Raw genomic sequence first — 7584 nt, 5'->3', positions numbered from 1 at the left:
AATAATAATAATCTAGATTATGACATGAGACTTTAACATTACAATTTCTTTTCTTTTCTTTTTTTTATATATATTTTTTTCATTATGGTCATTGTCTCAAAGCAGCTTTACAAAATCAAAATGAAAATTAGGGAAATGAGATCAAAATTATAAATCAAAATGTCCCAGATGTCCAAGCCATGGGTGATGGCAACAGGGAAAATTGATAATTTATTATTAATTTATTAATAATCAGGATTATTGACCAGCTCTGAATAAACATAACATAACAAGAAGCATTTTATGGAGCTAGTTCTTTTTTCTTCATGTTTTATTTTGAGTGGGAGAAAATGCTCTTGATTGCTGATGTAGAAACTGCCTGGAATTATTTTCATGTTTTCATTTGATTGATAGTGTTAACAAGCATGCACCTTTGAGAAAATATAAAGTAAAAGGTCAAAACAATGCTTCAGATCTGTCCAATTTACTGCTTGAGCATAATGTGACAAAAGCAAAAGCCAGGAAAACTAAACTAGATTCAGACTGGTTTTCTTTCCGGCAATTGCACAATGCATGCACTGTTTCAATAAGGAAAGCCAAAGCTGAATATTTCTTAATGGAAAAATCAATTGCGCAAAAAAAAAAAAAAAACTTGAAATTTTGGAAGACTGTTAAATCTCTGACAGGACTTACAACTACTCCTGAACTTCCCCCTTGCATTGTTAAAGGAAAGAATATTGATATGGTTGAAGTGCTTGGCTGATTTAATGAACATTTTATTGACTCTGGTTCCTTGTTTGACTCTTCCAGCGTTACTCAAGAATATTCCCAAAGTTCTTGTTTAAATGGTCATGTTAAGATTAGTCAACCCTTGAGTTTTAAACCGCTTACAGTCTCAGAGGTACATAAAGCTTTAAAGCTTTTGGATATTTAAAAATCAGCAGCCCCTGATAACTTGGAGCCTTACTGTCTAAAGCTAGCAGCAGATTTTATTGCATCACCTTTAGCATATGTATTTAACCTTTCCCTGAAAACAAATGAAATACCCTTTATTTGGAAATTGGCCTATTGGCCTATCTATTTACTTTGTTATCTGATTTTCAATAAGGATTTAGGAAAAATTATATTACAACTACAATGGTTTCAAAAGTAGTAAATGATATCATTGCAGCTTAAGACAACAAGAATCATTGTGCAATATTTATTGAATTATTTAAAGACTTTTGGTACTGTGAATCATGCAATAATAGTATAAGTAAAGACTAGTTGATATTGGATAGTCAGGACACACGGTCTGTTGGTTTGACAACTGTTAAACAGGTAGCTCTTAGTGTGTGCAGGTGGCAGGTATAAGTATCTCTAGTCCACTTCTATGTATCTATTCATATAAACTGTTCCCCAGGGTTCTGTCTTGAGACTATTTCATTTCTTTTCAATACGCAAATCAACAGTCTTCAAGCAATCAAAATGTTTCCAATGCAAGTTTTCATTAGATAGTGATATACTGTAGGGACTAACAGGCCACCACAAATGGAGCCCACTGAGATGGCCTCCTATGTGACACAATAAATCACAGGTTAATCTATGCACGAAAAAGAGGAACCATGCGGGGTGTGGCTACACCCACAATCAGCTCTGATTGGAACAAATGGCTGTGGAATGGACCCATGTCATGAGATTAAAAACGCAAGGTTCTCCTCTCTTTCCCAATGCCTGAACCTTGACTTCTGACCTGCGCAACCAAGCAATCAAAGACTCCGCTCTCCTTGACATCTAAAGAAACTTTTGGGTTAGAACTCCGACGACACATAAATACCATCTCCGTGCAACGAAGAGGAACACAGAAGAAGTCCCAGAGCGGCATCATCGGTAACCAGGGAACCAAACGCCGCCAAGGGCTTTTCTGAAAGATGTCCCCTCAACCCAGTGAACCAACCAATTACCAACCAATCAGTTCTCTGAAGGTGAACCAATCCTCATGTAACGCAAGTAAAACATACAAAGCTTCATACCTTGCTGAAAGTGGTGCGTGATTCATAAGTAAACTGTAAGATTAAACCCGAGGCTCTGCTCTTGTGACTTTCTTAGTTCTAATAAACCGTACTAGAAGAACTCAACTAACTTTCGCCCTCTGAACTGTTTATGTGTATGTATACTATATGTGTGTTTGTGTGTGTTTATGTGTGTATGATTAAATCGCATAGTTTCATGTAATGTAGATTAGTTCAATAAATTGTTGCTTCTTGAACATATGCCCAGATCCTACGTAACCTTGCTCATAATTAATAAATACCCAATTTTGTATTATTAACGTTGGCCGCGGGATAAACAGGATTGGTAAGATACACTCAATCATGCTATACTGTGGACGGATCACATAGAAAGTGTACGCTATAAATTTTACATCAGTTTAAACAAATTAACCCGAATCGCTAAAGATTTGATTTACCTCTGACCCAGAGTGAAAACCCTACATATAATGGTGGAGAATGCATACGGCATTCGTCGATGGCTGCTCGTATAATCACCAGGGCAACCTGAAAGCTGGAGCTGGTGTCGTCTGGCTCGATGATGACCCTTGCCCACCACAATAATTCCAAAGGCCCTCACTCATCACAATATGCTTAAATGGCATCCATCCTCATTACCCAACAACTGGCTACATCCCACAAATACAAAAAATTATGTTAACCCAGGCTGAGTTAAGCGAGTACAATCACCGTCCCAAACGATTTTGGGGCGGACTACTGGGGGCTGCTGCGGCTTTAGGAACTCTGTTCCACATCGGCACGAAACACCGCTAATCCACACACTCTGGCCACCGTATGAAGACTGTAAAAAAGAAGCAAAGCACTACAAACCTTTGGTAAGTCTCTAAATGGCACCATTACTGTTTTAAATACCCATAGCCCTCTCCTAGACCAAACCATCAGATCCATCAACAAGTTGTTTTCGGTCGTACAAAGTGACCTGGCCCAAATACAAGTCCTAACAACCCTTATGGCTGACATGCTGCGAGTAGTAAGCGCCTCGATCGATAGGTTAGCCATGGATAGAATTCCTTCTTACTTGATACCCCTATGCTGCGTACTCAGTCTGGCATCAATTACAAATTTATCTGAATCTTCATAACCTGGTTTCATTGTATTTTTAAAGGACATTTACAACTATTTACTAGCTGTAGCTGTTTCATTGGTTTTTGGTTGTTATTTTTATTGACTTTTACATCAAAAACTGTATCCAATAAAATAATGTATCTGTATCTTAGCCAAGACACTCTTGAAAACGAGATCTTTAAAGTTTTTAAATTCTTGGTTAAATAAAGGTTATCAATTAAATCATCAGTTAATAATATATGGGCAAATTAATCTAAGTCACAGTTTCTAAAGATTCATTAATACATGGTACAAGTTCCGTGCAAAAGTCTTGACCCACCCCTCAGTTCTTAATTTTTGGCTTCCATACAGCCAGACTTTCTTAAATTTTGTGTTAGACTTTTTTTGGCCCTCATTTTTGGCAAGTTTCTCTCTATGCTCTCTATTTTCATCCAGTCCCTGTATCTGACCAGTTTTAGGGGAATATTTTTTGTGTGTTACCTATAAGGAAACACAGTGACCTATGAATCATTCAAGCTTAAAAAACATCTAACTTAAGGCATGAACCAGTGAGAAACAGGTGCAGATGATCAGGCTGGTGATTAGTGTACTGGTGATGCTGAATGATTAGAACAGACGAGAGGGGAAATGAGGTTGCTGTTGAGGCTGTTACATAAACAACCAATTTTTAAACTTTGCAATTTGCAGCTTGTTGCATTAAACATTTTTAATCTACATAATTCAATTGTATTTCATATAAAGAAATAAGCAGTGGCTCAAGACTTTTGCACAGGACTGTGTGTGAGTGTTGCTTCAGGAAAAGCCATCATAATGAAGGCATTATAATGTAAGCTCCATAAAGAAGCAATCAATGGCTTTCGCTTGGGAAATTCTTTATAACAAATCAATATACTGTATACAGTATATCACCATAATATGATCAGTTGCTTGAATCAGAAAAATTTAAAAGTTTGTTTTGTCACTTGTGTGTTTAACGCCCGCTCATATGCAGTCTCTCTAGTGCTGACACAGCTTACTGCACAGATGCTGAGTTTTCAGTTTCTGACACTGAAAACTCAAAAAATCTTACACTAATGCCAGCTTTTTATCACATACTGTATATTCAGCTTTGCTATATATTCCCCAGGAGAAAACAGAACAGAAGTAAACGGCTCAGGGCACCTCTGACCTGTCTGTCAATGGGGCAGTCCGAGTCAGGAAAAGCTGGAACAATGTGAGTCTGCATGTTGTGTCTGAATGCTCACTTAAGTGAGCTGTGAGGAAAAGTCCTGCGCTGCAAGTTTGCACCATTATTTGTCTCACTCTGAATGCACATTTATCTAATTTGTGCATGGGTGGGCACTGAAATAAGTGTTTTTCTGTTTTCTTAGTGATTTCTGCTACACTCGGATAATCAAAGCTGAGTCAGAACCACTAATATTGTTTGGTATTTCCTGTTTTCCAGTGACCCAGTGGTTCTAGCATGATTAATAAAACAGAGGTTATATACTGCATGATTTATAGATTTTGATTTACTGTGCTATAGGTTAATTCTAATGATATTTATAGGAGCACTTACTCAACTGTGTATGAGTTGCAGAGCGATAGTGGGAAGATATGAGAAATATATTGCATCTTGTTATCAGGCCAGTTGCAGGAGGTGTGCTGCAGACGTTTAAAGATAGGAAGCCGACCTTCCTTAGGCTTTTGTTTACAGCTCTGCGTATCAGACCAGTGAACCTGACACAATGACAAATAACAAATCACCTTTCTGAAGTCTTTCCCGATTACCGTCTTTGTAGCCACAGCGTAAAAACAGACCTTTCTTTTGGTATTATTCCCAAGAGCATTTTAGCGCAGATCGTCATGATTACTGATTTTTAGATGTCACTATTTTTTTAGGTAGAAAATGACTTTTATTATCACATGCTGTCAAAAAAGTTATTACTGTATATGTTGAGGAAATATATGTAAGTTTCAAGTTAATTTTAGTTGTATGTTTATAGTGCTTTCAACAACAAACATTGTGACTATAGTTGAAAGGAAAAACTCTGCCTAAGACAACATGCATAAAGAGGAATCAGACAAACATGGGAACCTGGGGGACAAAAATGGCAAATTGGAAAAGATTAACCTTCTACAAACAAAATTTTATTAAGCAAGAGATTAAGTTTTTGTATTTAGATATAGCGTGGACTTTTTCGTACTCGTGTGAAAGTCCAGCCACACGACAAGTCAGCTGATGACATGAATGTACTGAATGACCAGGTTATCACATTTATGGAGTTTTTCTTTCCTGGTGGCATGGCAAGAACTGAATTGTAAGGGAAAAAAAAAAAAAAAACTTCTGGCAGCATGAGGAAATAAAATCTGAGCTTATTTTTTAAAAATGCTACAGTATTTTACGTTCGTTTTTCTGGCTTTTTATATCCTGAAAGGTTTGTTTTATGTAACTGTACAGTAGTTTGGATGTCTGTTTATGTGCATGTGTGTGTGTGTGTGTTTGTTTGTGTGTGTTTTTGCATTCAGAGATAAAAAGCTGATAGAGAACAGTGAGTATTTGAAGCAGGAAGCCATAAGGGAAAGCGTTGGGTGCTGTATCAATACAAACTTGGGGTGTTTTGAGAAAGGGTGGGTGGTTCTGTATAATAAAGGGGGAAAGAGGAGGAGACTTGGCCCTCATAACTTTCCTCAGACCATTGTCGCCCATTGTTTTCTAGTCTGCTTTTATTATTATTATTATTATTATTATTATTATTATTATTATTGCAATTATCTATAACTGTTGTTTTGACATCAGCTCTCAGACAAAACTGTTTATGTGGTCAGAAAAAAAACCATGATTGGCGATCACTTAAACGCTTGGTCAAGTTGCATCATTAAAAACAAAAAACTCAACAGTAAGTATGTTAAGTAGTGTTAAGTAGTGAAAGTAAGACCATCTAATTGTGATAAGAACTTGAAGGATTGAGACTAAACAGCTGCAGGACCATGAGGAAACCACTTGTTAGTCAGGATAGTCAGAAAAAAGGCTTTAGTTTCCTATAAAGATTGGACGATGGAGCAACGTAAAAAGGTCATGTGGTCTGATAAATTCATCATGAGCCTATTGTAGAGCAACTGGCAGATCATGATGCATGCACCATCATGCCACTGTAGTGGCCACTGTACAAGCCTCTGGAGGCAGTGTTATGATCTGTGGTTACTTCAGTTGGTCTGGTCTAGGCTCGGCAATGTTCTGTGGTAATAAAATGATGTCAGATGATGACCTAAATGTACTGAATGACCAGGTTATAACATCTATGGAGCTCTTTTTCCCTGATGCAGGCATATTCCAGGACCAATTTGTGAAATAAAAGCTTGAAAAAAAAAATGGAATAAAAAAATGAAATAAATTCTAAAATAAAATCCTTTTTTGGGGCGTGAAAGTACCTCGTATACGTATATAGCAACATACTCCTATGTCCAACATTCTCCTATGTCCAACATACTCCTATGTCCAACATGCTCTTATGTCCAACATACTCCTATGTCATTTCTCAAAGACAAATGATTAATAAACACAACTTGTTAATCTTACACTAAGATAACCTAAGTAAATTAAAATTTAAATAATTGCTTTATTTACTAAGGGAAAACTATCCAAACCCTCCTGTCCACATGTGAAAATGTAATTGCCCTCTTGTAAATCATGAATAAACGGTGATCGCTTCTCAGCCTTTTGGCTAAGATCAAGTGTAGTATCTATTCTTATCTAGATAAGAGGCACTGAGTTACTGATCGGAAGATCGGGGGTTCGATCCCAGCTCCACCAGGTGGCCACTGTTGGGCCCTTGAGCAAGGCCCTTAACCCTATCTGCTCCAGAGGTGATGTATCATGGCTGACCCTGCGCTCTGACCCCAGTTACGCTGGGATATGCGAAGAAGGAATTTCAATGTGCTGTAATGTATATGTGACAAATAAAGGCTTAACTTAAAAAAAACTTACCTTTGAAAAGTTACATTTTACTTTCCACACCCAGGCCTGATTACTGCCAGAGATGTTGAATCAAGAAATCACTTAAATAGAACCTTTCTGACAAAGTAAAGCACGCTGAAAGAAACAAGATCCAAATACATTTAAAAACAGATGAGAAACAAAGTCCTGGACATGGATCATTCTGGAAAGGGTTTTCAAGCCATTTCTCATGCTGAGAGCCATTATCCACAAATGGAGAAAACTTTTAACAGTGGTTAACCCAGAAATGGTCGGCCTTCCAAAATGACTCCAAGAGCACAATGACAACTCATCCAGGAGCTCATAAAAGAATCCAGAACAACATCGAAAGAACTGCAGGCCTCACTTGCCTCAGTTAAAGTCAGTGTTCATGATTCAACAGTACGAAAGAGACTGGGGGCTAAATGGCATCCATAGAAGAGTTTCAAGCCGAAAGCCACTGCTGACCAAAAAGAACAAAATGGCTCACCACACATTTGCCAAAAAACATCTTGATTATCCCCAAGACTTTTG

The 7584-nt window shown here is 37.5% G+C and overlaps 1 pseudogene; it reads left to right on the top strand.

Moving 5' to 3' along the window:
• Positions 1-6779: 6779 nt before the first annotated feature.
• LOC128527277 (uncharacterized) lies at positions 6780-6880 on the top strand (annotated as a pseudogene).
• The last annotated feature ends 704 nt before the right edge of the window (positions 6881-7584 follow it).

This window comes from Clarias gariepinus, chromosome 6, assembly GCF_024256425.1.
Source record: "Clarias gariepinus isolate MV-2021 ecotype Netherlands chromosome 6, CGAR_prim_01v2, whole genome shotgun sequence".
Classification (NCBI taxonomy): Eukaryota; Metazoa; Chordata; class Actinopteri; order Siluriformes; family Clariidae; genus Clarias; species Clarias gariepinus.
This window is presented reverse-complemented; position numbering and strand designations above follow the sequence as displayed.